The 22,311-nt window shown below is 46.6% G+C and overlaps 1 protein-coding gene across 3 annotated transcripts in view; it reads right to left on the reverse strand.

The window, feature by feature from the left end:
* Nucleotides 1-22,311, reverse strand: part of B4GALT4 (beta-1,4-galactosyltransferase 4) — a 72,143-nt gene that overhangs the window by 33,851 nt on the left and 15,981 nt on the right. Inside the window, exon 1 of one of the 3 annotated variants that reach the window (XM_043512299.1) lies at nt 14,828-14,965. The exons of 1 other annotated variant lie outside the window; for it this stretch is intronic. The gene's annotated coding sequence lies outside the window, so the exon portion shown is untranslated. Of the gene's footprint in view, nt 1-1,397; nt 1,511-14,827; nt 14,966-22,311 lie in introns of those variants that run through there. One more of the 3 variants, XM_043512298.1, reaches the window with a different exon arrangement.

Below are 22,311 nucleotides of genomic sequence, written 5' to 3' on the forward strand. Positions count from 1 at the left end.
TGGGGTTCTCAGCGGGGGGGGGTGCTGGGAGAGTGGGGCTTGGTGGGGGTCTGGGTGCAGCCAGTTGGCAGCCAGTGGCATGGGGTCTGGATGTGGGGGCTCAGGGTGATGCATCAGGGTGGGGGTTTGAGTGCAGGGAGCTCAATGGGGGGTGGTCTGGGTGCAGGGGTGGGGGTCCAGAGGCAGGGATTGAGGTTCAGTGGGGTGGGGTTTGGGTGAAGGGCTAGGGGGCTTCTGGATGTACCAGGTGAGGCTTGGGAGGGAGGTCTGGATGCATAGGGGTTGGGTTGATGGGGGAGCAGCTCCCCATACAGTGACCCCTCCTTCACAGCTGAGGAGTGATGGGGGCTGGAAGCAGGGGAGGATGCTGAGCTTCCTGCAGCTGGGGGAAGTTTCTGGGGGTGGGTCTGACACAGCCCCAGCCACTCCTTGCAGGGGAAGAGGAAGTCCCATCCTCTCCTGCCTCCAGCCAAGCTGGGACTATCAGCCGATCCTGGATCAGGGTAAGAGCCACTGGCTGGGGTGTTCCCAGCCCCATGGTGATTTACCTCTCCACTGGGTGCCTGAAACATTGTACCTGAACTGCTAGGGAGCGGTGCGTGACTGCTCTTGCAGCTTCCCTTTGCTTCCCTGTCAAAGTCATTTTTCTGCAATGAAGAAAACAAATCTGTGGTGGACATGAATTCTGCGCACGCACAGCATTCCCCCAGGAGTATAAGACTCATGCTTATTAGTTAACTGGTTAAACTTTTGCATCCCTAGTCCAAAGCAGACTGTGAAGAGTTCCAAAGGGATCTAACAAAACTGGGTGACTGGGAAACAAAATGGCAGATGAAACAACTAAATATACAAAATGATGGGGTCTAAATTAGCTGTTACCACTCAAGAAAAAGATCTTGGAGTCCCTGTGGATAGTTCTCTGAAAACATCCACTCAATGTGCACCAGCAGCCTATAACAGGGTTCAAAAAATAACTAGATAAGTTCATGGAGGATAGGTCCATCAATGGCTATTAGCCAGGATAGTCAGGGATGCAACACTAAGCCCCTTGGGACAAGGACTTTCACCTGCCTCTGTGAAGGTTTTTCACCTTCTTCTGCAGCGTAGGGCATGGGTCACTTGCTGGAGGATTCTCTGAACCTTGAAGTCTTTAAACCATGAGTTGAGGACTTCAGTAGCTCAGACATAGGTCGGGGTTTGTTACAGGAGTGGGTGGGTGAGATTCTGTGGCCTGCATTGTGCAGGAGGTCAGTCTAGAAGATCATAATGGACCCTTCTGACATTAAAGTCTATGAACAACACTTGGAACATTCTCTGGGTAAAGTACTCTTCCCCAAAAACATCCATCAGTTCCTCACTCTCTCCCCTTACAAATCAATGAATTCTTCCATACTGACCCAAGTTCTGTGAGCTGATTGGTTGGGAATCGGTTCCCTCTGATAGAAAGGTTGAGTGATAATGTGAGGAAAAGATCCCTTTAGTTTCTGAGGTAGGTGCATCTTCCCTAGAACATTTTAGAGGATTAGGTGGGAGAGAAGGTTATTTTAGCTGGTGGGGGGGGAGTTGTGAAGGAAGAACAATGCTCCAGGCTCACTCTCAGTACCAACTCTTCAAACTATAAGAGAGACAAGGTAGGTGAAGTAATATTTTGTATTGAATCAAGCTCTTCAAACTAGAAGTAGTTGATGAGAGGGACAGGCATTGGCAGGGAGAGCGGTAGGCTGCAATGGCTACAGGATTCCTACTCAGTGCAGCAGCAACTTCTTCCCATCTCTTCCTTATTTGTGACTCAAGTGAGCTGTGCAGAGGAAAGGAGGGCACAAGAACTATGCACGGCATCCCTCATTCACTGTTAAGTGTCATCCATAGTAGACACTTGAATCTGAACAGGTTGACACACAAACAATTCAGCGTGTCCTCACTAGCCTTGCTGAACTGGCTAAGTTTGGGCCAGTGTCCATGCTGATTTATCAAAACCAATTCAGGTACTTGTACATTATCTTCATGATGGAGGGTGTGTCGGGAGCGGAGCTCGCAGTCCCACACCATAGCTGTAGCCCATAGTTCATTGACTGAGCATCCCCATTTTGTTTCCCTTACCATGAACACACTAGAAACCTACCCTCAAATAATGCCCCCTGAAAACATTCTCCTCCCCCAGCCTTCAGTAAATCCCACAGCTTTACATGTCCTACGTCAGCAAACCACACTTAGTTTGCTAGCTGACAGGCCCCTCTCTGCCCCCATGCCATGCCCTATACACTTCTCCTCCCACCCCACATTAAGTCAGCTGTGGAAATCGTACCCCACCACAAGCCTCCACTAATCCTCTCCATTTCTGCTCTAGATAACCTTGGCTACAAATACCCTCTCAAGAGCTCCCCCACTTTAGTGCTACCTCCAGTCATGCTAAACGATACCCCACAGAAGGTATTGCCCCATTCAGTGCTGACAAGAGAAGCTGATCTCCATCAATGAAACAATTCCCTCTCCCTTCCACCAGCACAAAGATATATGGAGTACCAGTGGCCACTGACTGAGTGATGAAAGGGCCACAATTACAGCAGATGGGAAAGTCACTGACATTCCTCCAACACTGGTTTATGAAATAACACTGCTTGCTTGCCCTTTGGGAGTCCTGTGAGACCCAAGAATCCAGCCGCTCTCGCACTCCTTTCTTTGGCTCCCAGTCCCACTCTGGCTATGTTCTACTGTAGCTCTGCAGCCATTATGTGCTGTGGCTCTGTTTAACTGGTGCCCAAGGTGGTGACCCTACAGACGGTTCTGTGGTGAAGGTGCCATTGCATTGTTTAGAACATGAAGTATTACCTGCACCCATATAGTCGCAATGTCAGACCTGTTGGCAAGAGCACCTCCCTTCTGCCACAGAATTACCAGACCATCTCCTGAGCCTGTAAATCTTGGCACACTCACTGGTTTGGAATAAAATCAGACAGGTGAAATGTTATGATAATCAAAGACCGGGAACACTTCCCGCTCACTTCATAGTCACCTGAAGCATGTGTCAAGTGAACAATATGTAAGTAGAGCCACCTTGAGCTTCGTGCTGGGAAATAGTTCAGCGTCTGCCTTTTCTAAGACTGGGATTCATAGGCTGCCTGCTAGGCGACCACTGAATTCTGTCTCTGAAGTTCATTTCAATCAGCTCAGGACTCTTCATCCTCACAACCAAGTGGCCCTGATGTACAGTACTGGTTTTGAATCGAGGAAGCACCAGCTTCACAACATTTAAAGAAGACTTGCAAAGGTGGAAACAATTGGGATTTTTCCTTTTTTGGCATCTTTGTAATGAATAAAAGCAGCCTGAAAAGTGAGCCTTTGATGAGGCAGAGGGGTTGCCTGCTTGCTTTTAAATGAGAAACATAGAGGCTTGTCAAGCCTGTAAAATTCTATAACCTTTGTCTATACTAAGAGAATTTTGAAAACATTTCTCATCATTGCTAATACAAGTTCAGCTTCACTGGTGTTAGCAACAGCTGAAGAACCGAGTGTAAATGGGCTGCCAGCAGCCACTGGTATTTTACATGCTATATGGATTAGGTCTGGGCTGAGCCTGGTACCTCTTGATCCACCATGCTGCTTCCTTTCCAGCACTTCATGGAAGCTTGGCTAGGTGGCTATCCAATTTGGAGCGTGTGACATTACTGACATAACCTGTAACCATATACTGTTATATATTTGCAGCAAATATTGTACAAAGGTTGTCGTGTAAGGTGTTGATGGAAAGGTTATGTATGATTTGCTGATTAACTTCAACTACAGAAATGATACACCCATACAGATAGGGTGTATGGGTGTATCATTTCTGTAGTTGAAGTTATAAATATTGGCTATGTATGTGAATATCAATGTATTTTGATTCTAAATATCCCCAGTGAAGCATTTGGTCAGCTTCTTAAGAAAACTATTCTCAGGCCTTGGCTACACTTGCGGATGTACAGCGCTGTGAGTTAAACCCGCGTTCATACAGCTGAGTAAGAAAAGTGCTGCAGTCTGTCCATATTGGCAGCTGCCAGCGCACTGTCGTGGCCACATTTGCAGCACTTGCAGCGGCATTGGGAGCGGTGCATTATGGGCAGGTATCCCACAGAGCACCTCTTCCCATTCTGGCGTCATGGGTTGTGGGAACAGGGCGTGGGGTGCGGGACATTCTGGGTCCTGTCCCAAAGTCCCGTGATGCATTGCTTCGCATCCCAGCAATCCCTGTGTTTCCGTCCACATTTGGCACCATCTTTCAACGGTTTCTGCGCAGCATGATTTGTGTTCCATTTCAGTCTGCAGGAAATGGAGCCCGAACTGCTGAGGAGTATGCTGACAAGTCTCACCAGCACATCACATTTGGCAGTCGAGCTATTCCTTAAGATCCGAAGTGACAATGAGGAGTCCGACGATGCTATTGAGTCGTGTAATGCGTACAACACGAGATTGGTTGTGGCATTCACAGACACGCTCACCACCATAGAATGCCGCTTTTGGGCTCGGGAAACAAGCACTGAGTGGTGGGATTACATTGTCATGCAAGTCTGGGATGACGAGCAGTGGCTGCAGAACTTTCGAATGAAAAAAGCCACTTTCATGGGACTGTGTGAGGAGCTTGCCCCACCCGTGCGGCCCAAGGACACGAGATTGAGAGTTGCCCTGATGGTGGAGAAGCGGGAGGCTATTGCCATCTGGAAGCTGGCAACTCCAGACAGCTACCGATCGGTCGCTAAACAGTTTGGAGTGGGAAAGTCGACCGTTGGACTCGTGTTGATGCAAGTTTGCAGAGCCATTAATCGCATCCTGCTCGGAAGAACTGTGACTCTGGGTAATGTGCAGGACATTGTGGATGGCTTTGCACAAATGGGTTTCCCTAACTGTGGAGCGGTGATAGATGGGACGCATGTTCCAATTCCGGCACCAGCCCACCTAGCCTCCGAGTACGTTAATCGGAAGGGGTATTTCTCTATGATTCTCAAGGCGCTTGTGGATCACGGTGGGCGTTTCATTGACATTAACGCAGGCTGGCCCAGAAAGGTGCATGACGCATGCATCTTTTGGAACGCTGCCCTGTTCAGGAAGCTGCAGAAGGGGACTTTTTTCCCAGAGCAGAAGATCACGATAGGGGAAGTCGAAATGCCCATTGTGATCCTTAGAGACCCCACTTACCCTGTAATGCCATGGCTCCTGAAATCCTACACAGGTAGCCTTGTCAACAGCAAGGAACGGTTCAACTACAGGTTGAGCTGGTGCAGAATGACTGTGGAGTGTGCTTTTGGCCATTTAAAGGACTGCTGGTGTTCTCTGATGGGAAGCTGCACCTGGCCGATGACAGCATCCCTGTGCTTATATCCGCATGCTGTACCCTCCATAACATTTGTGAAGGGAAGGGTGAAAGATTCACTCAGGCATGGAACTCAGAGGTTCAACACCTGGAGGCTGAATTTGCACAGCCAGAGAGCAGGGCTATTAGAGGGGCCCGGCATGGGGCTGCAAGGATTAGGGATGCCTTGAGGGAGGAATTTGAGGCTGAAAACCACCAGTAATGTCTGGTGCCCTGCACGGGAGTGAACTACAGTGGTTCCAGTGTTAGTAGGAATCTTTGTTTGCTAAGCTGACTTGCAGTGCCTGTTTCTTTGCTGGGCTAAGGTATCTTACTTTATGCAATAATAAGAATGTTTTCAAAGCCAAAAAATCCATTTATTGAAAAGAAAATTCATTTATTGAAAAGAAACACAACTGGTTGGGAAACAGAAAGAGCAAGGGGGTGGTTGGGGAACAGTTCAATCATATATTTGCGTATGTCCTGTTATCATACTCAGCCTTCCTGTCTGGAGTGCTGTGCAATGAATGCTGCACTTCAGGATGGCTATAATTCAGGATGGGGGTTGAATGCAGAGGGTAAGGGTCGTAGTTTTCAGGGCTGGGTGGTGAAGCTACAGGTATTGGAGGCAGCTGCTGGTGATAAAAACCCGGATGTTGGGGAAAGTGGGTTGGAGGTGACATGGGGGCGCAAGGGGAAGAGTTTTGAGACAATAGCTCCGGGGGAGGGGGCAGGCGTGGTAGTCCTCTGCCTATGTGGCTACGAGCGCTTGGATCGAGTCCACTTGGCACTCCATGATGCTTATCAGCCAATCTGTGCTTTGCTGCCGGAGCTCCAGGCTTTGCCGCCGGTGCACTGCGTTTTTCTGGTGGATCCTGCTTTCGCTCTCCCTCCACTCCTGAGCTTTTTGATTCTCTTTAAGAGATTGCTGCATCACTTCTTGCAGCATGTCTTCTTTGCTTCTACGTGGCCTCTTCCTGAGTCTTTGCAGTCTCTCGGCCGGTGATAACATGGACTGCTGAGATCTCAAGGTTGCATCTGTAAAGGCAAAATACAACACTTAACAGAGGCAGCATACCAGACAGAGTAATGTTTATACCAGACAGAATAATGATTCCCCTGAACTTAAGGAGGGCAAGCACAGTTTACACAATAGCATAATTTGTCCATCCCAAAGTGAGCGCACATAACCCACGGGAGCCCCAAAATGGTGAAAAGAAAAGGAGTACTTGTGGCACCTTAGAGACTAACAAATTTATTAGAGCATAAGCTTTCGTGAGCTACAGCTCACTTCATCGAATGCATCCGATGAAGTGAGCTGTAGCTCACGAAAGCTTATGCTCTAATAAATTTGTTAGTCTCTAAGGTGCCACAAGTACTCCTTTTCTTTTTGCGAATACAGACTAACACGGCTGCTACTCTGAAACCAAAATGGTGAGTAAGCACAGGGTCAAGGGGGACTGATGGTTTCATGGCTGTACTGTCCTCTGGGTTTCTGTGCCTTGGGGAGAGCCAACAGCATCGGGGGCCCCTATACTGAACACTGTCCCCACATTTTCCACAGGAGTCCGTCCTGGAAGATATCTCGCTGCTGTGGGTGACCTGGGAAGCAAGGGAAGTCTTCTACTGCAATGTGGCTTCTGCCCTGGCCCACATGCAGCTTGCCTGTGTGCAGCAATGGTCCCCCCGCCCCACGCAGCACAGTGGCACAGACACGTTAGCCTAACTGGGACAAGGACCGCGGTGACTTTCTGAATAAACCTGCGCAAGCGCATTGCCCACGTTCTGGATGAGACCTTCTAAGAGATTACCGAGGTCGATTACTTTGATGTGATAGACCACATCAACGCGCTATTCCGCATCTAGGCATGCATGCAGCCCTAACCCTCCTCGGCCAAAGAGCCCGCACCGAAAAAATTCCTTCCTGAAAAAAAGCCGCTTACCGGGAACCTGCTCTTCTGTTTGTCCTCCACAAAGTACCGGCTGCTGCGACTGGCTACCTTCCTCCTGGCTTGAGAACAGCTTCTGGCTGCATGCCTCCAGGAATTCTGGGGTGTCTCCCTCCGCCCCAGCACCCTGACTCCCCCTTTCCTCCTCCTCCCACTCTGAAGTGTCCATGGTGGTGAGGTGGGTTGCCCCCAAGTATCGCATCCAGCTCTTTGTAGAATCAGCAGGTCAAGGGGGGAGCACCCAAGCGGCCGTTTGCCTCGCAGGCTTTGCAGTAGGCACTCCACAGCTCCTTCACTTTATTCCTGCACTGCAGTGCGTCCCGGTCATGGCCCCTTTCCCTCATGCCCCTTGACAGCTGCCCGAAGGTATCGTAATTCCTACGGCTGCAGCGCAGCTGGGACTGGACAACTTCCTCCCCCAAACACTGATGAGGTCCAACAACTCTCCATTACTACATACTGGGGCTTGCCCGGCGCATGAAGGCATGGTCATCTGGAAAGATTCGCTGACAGCACTCCACGCCTGGCTGAGCAAACAGGAAGGTGATTTTCAAAATTCCCAGAGAATTTAAAGGGCAGGTCTGATAGTTGGTCACCTGAGGCCAGGGCAGTAGAGTTTGAACTGATGATCAGAGTGGCTAGAACAGGCATTGTGGGATACTTCCTAATATTTCTGGAGGCCAATCAGAGCGCAATGGGCGGCCACACTGGCACCGCAGCACACCAGCAGTGGCACAACAAACTGTATTCCTCTGGGGGAGGTGGAGTACCAGCAGCGCTGTAGCCGCGGAGACACAGCGCTGTACATGCCTTGCCAGTGTGGACGGAGAGTGAGGTACAGCGTTCTGGGCGGCTTTATTGAGCTGTAACTTGCAAGTGTAGCCAAGGCCTCAGTAAGTGCCCAATCAAGAAACACTTGGCTGACAATGATCTTGCTGCTGTGATCTTCCACAGAGCAGAGGATATAAAACGCCCTGAAAACTCCTCCATCTTGTCTTCAATCCTGCTTCTGACCTTTGGAGGAACTTTGCTACAAACTGAAGCTCTGAACAAAGGACTGAATGACCCATCCCAGCTGTGGTTGTACTCCAGAGACTTAATTTGAACCTGCAGTTTATTCCATCATTGCTACAAGCCTGAACCAAGAACTTTGCCATTACTGTATGTAATTGATTCCATTTAACCAATTCTATCTCTCATCTATATCTTTTTCCTTTTATGAATAAACCTTTAGATTCTAGATTCTAAAGGATTGGCAACAGTGTGATTTGTGGATAAGATCTAACTTGTATATTGACCTGGGTCTGGGGCTTGGTCCTTTGGGATCAGGAGAATCTTTTTTCTTTTACTGGGGTATGGGTTTTCATAACCATTTGTCCCCATAATGAGTGGCGCTGGTGGTGATAGTGGGAAACAGGAGTGCCTAAGAAAATTGCTTGTGTGACTTATGGTTAGCCAGCGGGATAAAACCGAAGTCTTCTCTGTTTGGCTGGTTTGGTTTGCCTTGGTGTGCAAAGGAATCTCAACCTTGGGCTGTAACTGCCCTGCTTTAAGCAATTTGTCCTGAATTGGTACTCTCAGTTGGGTACCACTAAAGCCAGCATCGTTACAGAGTTGTTCCTCACATGAGCAATGACAATGATAGGCAGGTCAGCCTTTGGCATGTGGCTGTGGAGTGGGTGATCAAGTGAAAGTGAATCTCTTCTAGCAATGGGTCTCCCTGATGGTTGGAGGTCTGTTAGCTGATCTGTGGAGTAGTGTCAGGTAGGGGAACAGGTATCCCATGTGATGGGATGGGGCTCAGGGTGTGAGAGGGGCATCAGGTCTCTCCCAGTTCCTCTCTTCAGACTCCAGACTCTGGAGGTGGGCTGAAGGACTCCAAAGCAATCCAGCAGCAGCTTGGCCATCACTCCTCTCCTCCTCATGTACTGCTAGGGTGACTGATCAGGCTAGGGTCATTGCCAGGTTGACTTTTCTGTTAGTCATGATGTTCTCATGACTTTCCATGGCTGCCAACACTCGGAGATTAGGTTTACAATTGTATTAGTAGCACTGAAGATTCCTCATGCTTCCACTCCTGGTATACAGATCCCAATCAACCCCTTCTGACCACTCCCTCTGGGGTTCTCTGGAGATTGCCCAAAACTCACCTTGCTCCTTGCTGATGAGTATCTCTACCCAAGGGCATTCAGTGCATGCATAATGGATGGTCTATCAATTCTTTGGCTTTCATTATTACATTCTAAAATGCTGGAAGCCTAACACACTTCTCAGTACATTGGTTCAATGAACACCAAAAGAAGCTCAACAATGTGGTCTCCATGTGCTCATCATGAGCTACCAGAGGGACCTGAACTTTGGTATGGAGATTTGTTAATGATAACACAGTTGCAGCCACCAGTACTCAACCCACTCTCTATTTCTCCATTTCTCCTGCTCCTTTACGTATGACCTGCAGGCTACTGAAAGAGCACTCAGAGCATATCAGGACAGGTAGTGAAAGCAGAGAGAATGCATGCAGCAACCCAGGGGAATAGAGAAAACTACTAAGAAGTGAAGAGGTAACAGAATGAGGAGAAGAAAAGACGAAGAAGAAGAAGAAGTGGTGAAGGAGCAATTGCTAAAGGAAGGGAAAAGCTCAGTCACGAAGAGGACAAAGAGAGGGAGGCAACAGTAGATGAAAAGAAAAAAAAAACAAGAAAAGAAAAAGGGATGGAAAGAAGACAAGGAAGAAATGGAAAAAGATAAGGGAAAACAAGAGGAAACAAAATGCTGAGATTTTCACTGAGTATTTCACTTCAGCTCTGAAAAGTCACTTTCCCATATTTTGCTTAATCTCACCAGCAGACATGCCACACCAATAAATATGCAGGAGGATAACAGGAGGCAAGGGCAAAATATTGTAACTGATATAACTTGAGTCAAATCACTGCTCACTGTTGAGTCTGAAACTAAGTTAATAGGGTAGCATTTGTTTCAGAGTAGCGGCCGTGTTAGTCTGTATCCGCAAAAAGAACAGGAGTACTTGTGGCACCTTAGAGACTAAAAAATTTATTAGAGCGTAAGTGGGCTACAGCCCACTTCATCGGATGCATAGAATGGAATATACAGTAAAAAGAAATACATATACATACAGATAAGTTGGAAGTTGCCATACAAACTGACAGATCTTCGGAGACAGACCAGTCCTCACTTACAGACAGCCCCCCAACCTGAAGCAAATACTCTCCAGCAACCACACACCACACAACAAAAACCACTAATCCAGGAACCTATCCTTGCAACAAAGCCCGATGCCAACTCTGTCCAAATATTTATTCAAGTGACACCATCATAGGACCTAATCACATAAGTTACGCCATCAGGGGCTCAGTCACCTGCACATCTACCAATGTGATATATGCCATCGTGTGCCAGCAATGACCCTCTGCCATGTACATTGGCCAAACCAGACAGTCTCTACGCAAAAGAATAAATGGACACAAATCTGACATCAGGAATGGTAACATTCAAAAACCGGTAGAAGAACACTTCAACCTCTGTCGCCACTCAGTAAAAGATTTAAGGGTGGCAATTTTGCAACAGAAAAGCTTCAAAAACAGATTCCAACGAGATACTGCTGAGCTTGAATTAATATGCAAACTAGATACCATTAACTTGGGTTTGAATAGAGACAGGGAGTGGCTGGGTCATAACACATATTGAATCTATTTCCCTAAAGTTAAGTATCCTCACACCTTCTTGTCAACTGTCTAAATGGGCTATCTTGATTATCACTACAAAAGTTTTTTTCTCCTGCTGATAATAGCTCATCTTAACTAATTAGCCTCTCACAGTTTGTAGGGCAACTTCCAACTTATCTGTATGTATATATATTTCTTATTATTATATGTTCCATTCTATGCATGTGATGAAGTGGGCTGTAACCCACGAAAGCTTATGCTCTAATAAATGTGTTAGTCTCTCAGGTGCCACAGTACTCCTGTTCTTTTTGAGGGTAGCATTTGTTCTTTAACATTGCTTGCCGAAACATCAGTACGTTCCACCAAAATTTCAAGTCCCATTCAGTTGTCATTTAATAAGTTTTTCCTTATCTGATCTTTCTATTCTTCTAGTGTCATTTCTACTGTACTACTCACTGAAGTAAAACTTCATATGATGTCCTGACTCCCAATTGTGATCATCAAAAATCCCCTTCACGTAGAAGGCAGCATTGTTAACCCTGGCATTCTAGCCAAATTTCAGCTCACATATTTACATTTTGCCTACCTAAATTCTCCCTCTAGTTTCTACTAGATACAATATTCGTCTTCGCTATCTTTCATAAACCACTGTGTTGCTATGCATCATTAAACAACTGATACGTTTCTCCCCAGAGATTGTTTTCCTTAGTTGGTGGGTGAGTTATCACTGTATATAGTGTGATTTGCAAAGAGCTCTAGGAAACCTTGGGATGGTAAATTAAATAAAATAGTTATCTTTATATAGCTCTTAACATACTGGAAATTTACTCTGTTTAAAGGCATTTGACCAAGATCAATTTACTACAATCATCTATAGGCTTGATTTCATTAACAGCAGATTTCACTTCAGAGAGTGTATTCCTTTAAACAAGGTAAAATAGATACCCACACCTGAAATGTGCATGTGTCAGTTTCACAGTAATGACACCTCTGACACCTTCATGGCCTCCTTATGGGTACCCCCACTCAGGTCTCATGCCTCAAGCTGTCACCTTTCTCAGGGTGGGAACACGCATACCCTCTCCCTCTAGACTGGTGATTTAGGCTTCAATTCATCCTGTAACTCACCGATCACCTTAGCAAGTCTGAGTTTATTTCAAATATATATATATATTATATATATAATAAAAATAAATAAAAGGAGGGAGTTTCTGAGTAAATTTGGAGCTCTGATGTACCCTGCTTCTCCCCCACTCACAATTTCAGTCTGACTAACTCAGTCAGCGTAGCACTGGGATATGCCAAATAAAGATACTTGAGCGATGAAGTCTGTAGTCGGACAGAGTTCTTGGGAAGCTGAATGGAAAGAGGCCTCGGAGGGAACCCCAACATACTTGTGTAGAAATAATTTTATTTTGCATTTCTTCCACATTTACTAGTCCGTACTGGAGAACTGGGGAATTCTTTATTTTAATGAAAGACTGTGCATGACTCAGTTTCCCCACTCACCTTATATTGTAGGCTAAAAAGACAAAATGACTGAGCCAGCTAAGATAAGAGGGAGAACACCCAAAGAACCATTTACTATAAACAAGATAAGTTAGGAATGTAGAGATGAAGTAAAGAGTAAGTCAAGCGTGGACAATGATTGGTTCCTGCAAAGTAACCAAGCCAATCCAAAAATGTGTAATGCAATGTACAGGAAATGTAATGAGATGTGTTTATTCATATATATATATTTTATTTATATATATACTTTTATATAGTTATATTATATGTATGTATGTATGTGGCAGGATGGGTGCTGAGGGAGGCATTTGTCAGAATTGATCAGGTATCTGCTGCCTGTGGAACTTTATTGAGCTGAGACCAGAAACACATACAGTGACTGGTGACATAGGGTGCTCCTGGAGACATGGCTACAGAAGGTCTGAATGAGGAAGGAGATAAATCTGTGAGAAGTTTCCCCTGATCACTATGAAAGTTCTACTCACTGTGGACACTGGTAAACCCACATGGGTGTACAGTTCAATGTGAAAAACTGGGGGTTGAGGGAACTGTGTATGGCAATGCATACAGTCATGAAGAGGTGTGAGTGATCAAAATGAAATACGTCTCTGAGATTCAGTACCGGGTATACTATGGCACCGCCACACCAGGCCCATACTCGGAGCCCACAATGACTACATGGGGGCCCACAAATATGTTTGGCACCAGGGCCCACAAAAGTTTAATCCAGCCCTGATCAGCTAGCATACTATCATATAAACTTTACAGCAAGAACTCGTACCTCCAAGGCCCTCGAAATGTGGTTTTGCCAGCATCTATGTATTTTAATGCAGGCCAATTATTCCTCTAAAATATGGATACCAAGATATAACTGTTGGCTTTGCAGTTTGATAAACTCCTCTCACAATAGATAAACCTACATACTGTGGGCAGAGATAATTGAGAAACATGCAGAGCCTTAAAATTTTATTCATTTTGTATAATAACTTCACAAACTATATGAAAAGGAATCACTTCCCCCTGCTGATGAAGTGTAATCATAACTGTGGTAGAATGTTTACTAGTGCACAGCAAAAACATACTGCAGTTTAGGACAGGAAGCAAAGAACACCATTATATGCAACTGAAACTCCATGGGAAAATACAAGGAGATAAAACATAATTATCCAAATTTGAATTTAGCCAGAACACCAAAGTCAATGGCTTTACAAACAGTGCTATCAAATTTTTGAGAACTATGTGCGTCAGACACTCCTTTTCAAGACAGACAAATACCAGGATATATATTGCAAACCAAATCTCTATACAAAACTGCAGCCAACCCTGCCAAACCCAACAAATTAATTTGCCCATCCTCCAGGTATAACACATACCAGTGACATTTGCATACTACTCACACACTGCGTTAGTGTATCCACAAGGGGCTCCTGCAGAGAAAAGATCTCTCCCCATTTTCCAGCCCAAGTAATTCAGCTAAGCACTGGAGAGGGGGAAGAATCCCACATAGTAATCTGAATGGGGAGCAGCAGCAGAGCAATTAGGGGAACCATATAGTGGCAAATTCTCTGACCCTGATCACTTCTGCACAATCTAGCCCCAACGTTCCAACCATTGCCTTCTTCATGTCTTGCATGACAGCATGCTGACAGCTCCATGAAAATGGGCTCCATGCTGTACAGGGGATGCCGAATACCCCCTGCTCAGTGGAAATACACCAGTTCCACTGAAAGAGGACCTTCCATACCTGCAGAAGAAGGGATAAAATTCAACCTATGCTGAAAAACACATTTGGTCCACACATGCTGTAGCAGGGACCAAAGTATAGAAGAGTTCTTGGGACAGTGTTTATCAGATCAGAATTCTGCAGTTTACGATTCAACATCTGTACTCAAACTGGATCCCCAAAGTAGAAACAAGGTTATTGCCAAGGGCAGCACGGACTGGCAAAATGACATTCTGGCCCACACATTCCAAGAAGGAGGTGATCTCTTTACAGGCAACTCAGTAGAAATACTAACTTACAGTATCTGCTTATCATGCAAACAGTCCAAGCTCCTGAGTTCTGTAAATGCTTATTCCAGCCCCTTCTCACAGGTTTTTTCAGGTCAATACATATTTTAGTTTGCCATTAAGCTAACTCTAATTCGTGTTACTGCTTTAGGACACCTCCTTACACGCTAAGCTTAAAATTTCCTCTCCACCTTTTCTGAAAGAAAATCTTTTCAACCAACTTTTCAGTCTGCACCCAGAAAGGGAACACTGAATTCACTGGTTATTAAGCTTTCACCAACCCCCGCCAAACCAACACCCCCTCCTTTTATCTTTTCAAACCAAGAGGAAGCAAGCACATTAGATCTACTTACTGCTGCTGCTCTCTTTCCTGTAGAGGAGTCACTCTGTGCTGTGTTATGGAGATTCCTGTGTGAATGGCAGGCACTTCTCAGCCATGAAACCCCACACCACAAAGAGGCCTTTGTTGCCTCGCACATGCCAGGAAAGAGTCAGCTCAACACTGCAGGGACCATCAGGAAAAAAAAAATTAAGTCAACACTTTCCGGTTTTTTCCACCCCACAGGCCACTCCCTCGTCCCTTCCTACATGCTACTCCTCCTCCCTGCCTCCCCACCCCCACCTCTTTCTGAGTGTGTGGAGAGCCTCTTTCTATCTTCCAAAACACACAGCAGTCTATCCTAGAGGGGTTCAGATAGACCCAGGAGGGCAACAAGCCAAAAGCGCTACCACAGTACGAATAATGAACAATAATAACAGTAAGAAGTCTGCATTATGAAAGATTAAGAGCCTCATAAACACAAAAAAGATTTTCACCTGAGCCCCCATAGCCTCTGTCCTTATAGAGATTCTTCAAGTGCAGCTTCTATCATCCTTATCTAGGTTAATCTGCCTAACACCATCTTCCAAGCCCTCCTCCCCAGCCATACCCACAGACCTCTCCATCACACTGTCACTGTGTCCTAAGACATGCACTTCTTACACCTATCTCAGGCCCTGTCTATACTGGCAAGTTCTGTGCAGTAAAGCAGCTTTCTGAGGTGTACATACCAACTCCCAAGATGTACACACTTCCAAGCCACTTAGTGCACAGAAACTGCACAGTTGTAGCGCTCTAAAAAAAACCACCCCAATGAGAGGCGTACAAATGTCTGCACCAGGGCTACAGCACTGCAGTGCCAGTGTAGACACCGTGGTCGATTACAGTGCTGCAATTGGCCTCTGGGAGGTATCCCACAATGACTGTTCTCACCTCTCTGGTCATTGGTTTAAACTCTCCTGCCCTGCCCTCAGGTGACCAACCGTCAGCCTCACCCCATAAATTCCTTGGGAATTTTGAAAGTCCCCTTTCTGTTTGCTCGGTGACCCATGCAGTGGTCTAAGCACATCTTTCCAGGTGGCCATGCCTACTCCATGCACCAGGCGATCCTCTGCTTGGAGCAATGCTGAGCTGCTGGACCTGATCAGCATTTGGGGAGAGGAGGCTGTCCAGTCCCAGCTGCACTCCAGCCATAGGAGCTGTGAGACCTACAGACAGATTTCACGATGCCTGACAGAAAGGGGCCATCACTGGGACAGATTGCAGTGCAGGGTCAAAGTGAAGGAGCTGTGGAATGCCTACCACAAGGCACGGGAGGCAAACTGCTGCTCCAGTGCTGAGCCCACGAGCTGCTGGTTCTACAAAGAGCTGGACATGATACTCTGCGGCAACCCCACCTCCACTGCGAATACCACTGTGGATACTTTGGTGGCTCACATGCCAATTGAAAGTGGACTGAGCCAGGAGGAGGAAATCTTGGAGGAGGATGTGGAGTGGGGGACTCAGAGGATGACTCAGAGATCAGAGATGCATACAGCCAGCTCTTTTCTACCCCGGAGGAGGCTAGCCAGTCACTGCTGTCGGATGTTGGCGAAGCGCAAACAGGAGAGAAGGCCCTTGGTAAGTGGATTTGATTTTGGGAATTGCTGAAGCGAGTTGGTGGGGGGAAGGAGGGTTGCAGAAAGCAGGCTTGTCTCCCACAGCATGCCTAGTCTGAACAGCATAACAGGCTGTTGATAGACTCCCTCACTTCACAGGAATCTCCCTCAGAGAGCTCCAGGAAACTCTCGTGGAGATACTGGGCAGAGCTACTTTGTTTCTTGCCCCATTAATGGTAACTTTCCCAAGCCACTGTACCATCACAGGGCTGGCGGGGAGGGCGGAGAAGACCATTGCTGCACACAGGTGAGCTGCATAGAAGCCAGGGCAGAAGCCGCAGGCTTGGAGAAGACCCTCTCTTGATTCCCTGCTCACCCTCAGCAGTGAGATATCTTCCATAATGATTACATCCTGTGGAAAGCATGGGGACAGGAATGATTATGAGGCCCCCCCTACAGTGCTGGCTCTCCCCAAGAGCCACATGCCCAGTGTTCAGCAGGGTCTGGGAAAAGTGATTTACCCTGCCCCTGTGGCTACTCACCATTTTGGGGTCTTGTGGCTCATGTGTGCTTGCCTGAGGTCAGCAAGTGGACAGGTGTGTGAGTACTGGCGGCGTTTTAAATCACTGAATCAGTGGTCTGTGTTGCAAACAATACTGCTTCTGTAAAACGTTGCGTTTAAACTTCACAGAGATGACCTTGGGAGCCCAGCCTCCCTCTTTGTTATTGGCAGCTGAACGGCTGCGCAGAATTAGAAAGCGGCCACGAAGAACTAAGGAGAACTTTCTGCATGATGTTAGGATGCACTTCACTAACCGAGAAACAAGAATTGAAGGAGTGGTGGGTCAGTGAGAAGAGGGACCAAAAGGAGAACGCGGCACGCCAGAATGAAGCCACAGAGCAGCTCTTAAAGGTTATAGAGTGCCAAGCAGACACGCTCCAGGAGATACTAATACTTCAAACCAAGCAGATCTGTGCCTGCCCTCCCCTGAAGCCTCTGTCGCAATCTCTTTCTCGTGCTCCCTCCAGACACCCTTTTATCAATCACCTGGCTCCAGTCTATACCCGTGGAATTCCACTTCTCCCCCCTCACAGCCCAGCACTGCGGAATCCCACTACCCACAACACCCATCCCTCTGTAGCTTGGCCCTGCTGAAGCACAGTACATGCTGCATTGTACTCCAAAGGAGAAAGTTGGATATGATCCCTGGAAAAACACAAATCTTTAGCCATCCCAGGACCTCTCCTCCTCCTCCTCCTCCTCCTGGGACCTTCCCTTTCCCCATCCCCCTCACTGCTGATGGTTTTTTTTCAGTTTGACTCGCTCCTCTGATTGTAGTTTTTTAATAAAAGAATTGTTGGTTTGAAAGCAATCTTTATTCTACTAAGTGAAAGCAAAAAGAGCCCTGCAAAGCAACATACAATTAATTATGTTAAACCCACATATTGCATTGTCTGCACCAATCACCTCCTAGCATTACAAGCACTGCACTCCCGAGCATAGCAACAAATATCAGTGGCTTTTTCAGCTTCAAATTGCTGCCTCAAGGCATCCCTGATCCTTATGACCCTGCACTGCTCCCCTCTAACAGCCCCGGTCTCTGGCTGTTCAAACTTAGCCTCCAGGTGCTGAGCCTCTGAGGTCCAGCCCTGAGTGAAGCTTTCACCCTTCCCTTCACAAATATTATGGAGCGTACAGCACGCAGCTATAAGCATAGGAATATTGTCATCAGCCAGGTCCAGTTTCCCATAGAGGCACCGCCAGCGGACTTTTAAAAGGCCAAAAGCATAGTCGACAGTCATTCTGCACTTGCTCAGCCTGTTGATGAACTGCTCCTGGTTGCTGTCAAGTTGCCCTGTGTATGGCTTCATAAGCCATGGCATCAAGGAGTAGGCGGGGTCTCCCAGGATCGAAATGGGCATTTCGACTTCCCCTATGGTGATCTTCTGATCTGGGAAGAAAGTCCCTGCTTCCAGCTTCCTGAACAGGCCAGTGTTCTGAAAGATGTGTGTATCATGCATCTTTCCAGACCAGCCTGCTTTAATGTCTATGAAACAGCCACGGTGATCCACAAGCGCCTGGAGAACCATTGAGAAATACCCCTTGCGATTAATGTACTCGGTGGCTAGGTGGCCTGGTGCCAGAATTGGAATATGCGTGCCATCTATTGACCCCTGCCCTGCAGTTAGGGAAGCCCATTTGTGCAAAGCCACCCACAATGTCACACACGTTGCCCAGAGTCACGGTCTTTCAGAGCAGAATGAGATTAATGGCCCTGCAGACTTCTGTCAACACGAGTCCAATGGTCAACTTTCCCACTCCGAACTGGTTAGCAACCGATCGGTAGCAGTCTGGAGTTGCCAGCTTCCAGTTGGCAATAGCCACCCGCTTCTCCAACAGCAGGACAGCTCTCATTCCTGTGTCCTTGTGCCGCAGGGCTGGGGCGAGCTCATCACACAGTCCCATGAACATGGCTTTCCTCATCTGAAAGTTCTGCAACAACTGTTTATCATCCAAGATGTGCATCACAATATGATCCCACCACTCAGTGCTTGTTTCCTGAGCCCAAAAGCGGCGTTACACTGTGGTCAGCACCTCTTTGAATGCCACTATCAATCTCATGTCGTAGCTACTACGTGTGGTGAGATCAATGTTGCACTTCTCTTGCCTTTGTACTTTAAGGAATAACTCCACTGCCATTCATGACGTGTTGGTAAGAGCAAGCAGCCAGTAGGTCAACAGTTCGGGATCCATTCCTGCAGCCCAAAGAAGCAGGGCGCATAATGCAGAAACCGTTGAAAGATGGCACCAAATGTGGACAGAAGCCCAAGGATTGCTGGGATGCGAAGCTATTCATTACAAGGCACTGGGAGAGGACCCAAGATGCCCTGCGACCCCCTCTGCCTTCCCACAACTCTTAACAGCAGAAGAGGAAGAGATGCTCTGTGGGATAGCTGCCTAGAGTGCACCGCTCCGAATACCACTGCAAGTGCCGCAAATGTGAACACGCTACTGCACAGGCAGCTGACAGTGTGAACACACAACAGTGGTTTCCCTTCAATGCTCTCTGAACAGCGCTGTAACTCCCGGCACTGTAGTTCTGCCAATGTAGACATGCCCTCAGTATCAGTTAGTCAAAGTCAGTCAGTGGCATGTCATCAAGGACAGAGTTTTGCGCTACATACTTCTCTTCAAGTGCACTCCGACAGCTCTGGCAGATTCAGTGAGATATAGAGCTTGTCTACATGAACGATCAGTTTGCAGCAAGCTAGGGTGTGAATCTACCTCACACTAGCCAGCCATGCACTAATTGTGTGGATCCTGCTGACATACATTAACAGTTTGTTAGTGAGCTTTGACTTAGTCCCATTTCAAAGAGAACTAGATCAAAGCTAACAAACCGGTAATCCATGTCAGCAGTGTCCTCATGGACAGTTAGGCCATAGCTGGTTAGTATGGGGGTAAAGTCACACCCAGCTTGCTACAAACTAAGGCCAGGTGTACACTTCAAACTTACATCAATATAACTACATCACTCGGGTGTGAAAAATCCACATCCCTGAGCAGCACAGTGATACCAACCTAACCCCTGGAATGGACTGTGCTACGTCAACAGGAGAGATTCTCCCGTTGATGTAGTTACCACCTCTCATGGAGGTGGATTAACTACACCAATGGGAGAACCTCTCCCATTTGCGCACTACCATCTTCACTAAACTGCTACAGCAGCTTTAAATGCAGAGCTACCCTCAATGTTCATGTAGACAAACCTACGGTGTTTTTACCCAAGACTCCTGGTGTAAGAACCTGCAAGGCTAGAACCTGGGACCATGGGGGTTCTGGGCTACTGATGCCTCCACATCACCACTAGAGGCTTAGGCTAGGTGTGCTTGGGAGGACCCCACAAAACTAGACTTGGCAGGAAGTACTTTCCACAAAGGACCTGATTGGCAGCCCCTGATAGCCACCGGATGGGCTGATACCAGCATATAACACCAGGAAGAGATGATGGGGAGCTGTCTGAGCAACCTCTCTGCTTCTACTTCAGACCCTGCTAGCAATAGATCCTAGACTCCAGCTTCCGACCCTCGTTCATCTTTGGCCTCACTATTTGATTGCTGTCAGTAACCTGACACCCAACCCCAGTCTCCTGGTAACCTGACTCTGCCTGCCTCCTGACATCTGACTCTTGGTCTGCTCTGTTTCTGACTGACCTCCTGGCATCTGACCAAACCCAACTCCTGCATTAGGTCAGACTGCCCACAGCCCAGTCATGACAACTGGCTTCTATTCTCAGCTCCACCACTGACTCTGTACGTGACCATGGACAAATCAGACCGAAATTTTGAAGAGTGAGCTTTAGGCTCCTTGGTTTTAGGATGAGATGCTTTGAGTCTAGTTTTCAGAGTTGTTGAGCCCCCACAGACCCACTTAAAGGCAATGGGAGCTGTGTGTTGTTCAACATCTCTGAAAAAAAATCAGGATTTAGGTGTTTCAACTAGGGCATCCAAAAACACAAAGCACTCCAAATGAGAGGTTACTTATGAAAATGTTGGCTTAGTTTTGTCTGTTACAGTTTTTCCCATCTGTAAAATGTGGTTGTAACGCATGGCTAGAAAAGGTTAAACATCCTGCAAAATAAATAACCCACAGAAGACATATGGGGAGATGTTTGTGTTTTTGTGTATTTACATACGTATAAATAGGGTCCACAATGTAATCAACAGTCCCTGTCTATGCTGTATTCTGATAATTCAGAGGTCAAAAGAAGATCCTATCATTTAAATGAATTGTAAACATGGAATATCATGGTATTCATCTCTCTCTGAAATGTACTGTGAATGGTGGAGGAACAAGCAAATGGCCTTATGTTAATGGACGTTCTTCAAAGTCATCCTAATTACCTTTTGTTCCCTGAGGAATTCCAACTTGTCAAAAGACATGAAATTGTATAAAAGATCCTTGGGTCCTGATTCTGTCATCTCAGATCTGTTTAGGCTTTGTCAGGGGAAGTTTGAGTCGCAAGTCTGAGGTCCCACTTATGCTGGTAAATCCGGAATATGAGATTTGGACATTGAAATATGACCTATAAACTGAATTCTAAAGGAACTCTTTTCAAGCACAAAGCTCACCATCTCTGCACCTAACTGAATTGAATTCATGTCGGTATATATATTGATCTTTTAACCATACTCTCTCTTTTGTTTTTTATTACATTTTAGGTTAGTTAATAAGAATAGGCTGTAGCATGTATTTTGGTAAGATCTGGAATATTCAATAACTTGGGAGATAATATGTCCAATCCTTTGGGATTGGGGTAGAACCTTTTCTTTTATATGATGAAATAAGATTTACAGAAATTTTCATCATATTTGAAAATATGAGTACCTGGATGGAGGCCTGAGGCTGGATCATTTTAAGGGAACTGTGTTGTTTGGACATCTGAGTAACCAGTGAGGTAATAAAGAAGCTGTTTTATGCTGGCTTGGTAAATCTAGGTATTGGAATATCCACCAGCTTTATGGGGATTGTCTGCCCCATTCTTTGCAGTTCACCCTAACTGAGTGACCACAGCTGGCCCCCACTAGGACCCTGGTCACAGTGGGGTAGTTGTGCTTGGACACACATTACCACAGGTTAATTGGGTTTTTGGATCAGAACCCCACGCTTGTCAAAATTTAATTTTGATATTGAAGAGTTTAAGGGTTAAAAATCAGTTACAGTGAGTGACCCATGATCAAGACCTTGACAGAAAAAGTCTGGAAGAATTGTGCTCGCAGAGGGGGTTGTCTTTTAAGAAAAAGACCCCAGAGCAGGTACTGAAATATCTGTTAATTGCCAGTGATAAGGAAGTAGACCCAGCGAAAATGCTTGCAATGAGAAACCAGCTGCTAGACTTGAACAAAAGCAAAAAATAGG

Source organism: Dermochelys coriacea, chromosome 1, assembly GCF_009764565.3.
Source record: "Dermochelys coriacea isolate rDerCor1 chromosome 1, rDerCor1.pri.v4, whole genome shotgun sequence".
Classification (NCBI taxonomy): domain Eukaryota; kingdom Metazoa; phylum Chordata; order Testudines; family Dermochelyidae; genus Dermochelys; species Dermochelys coriacea.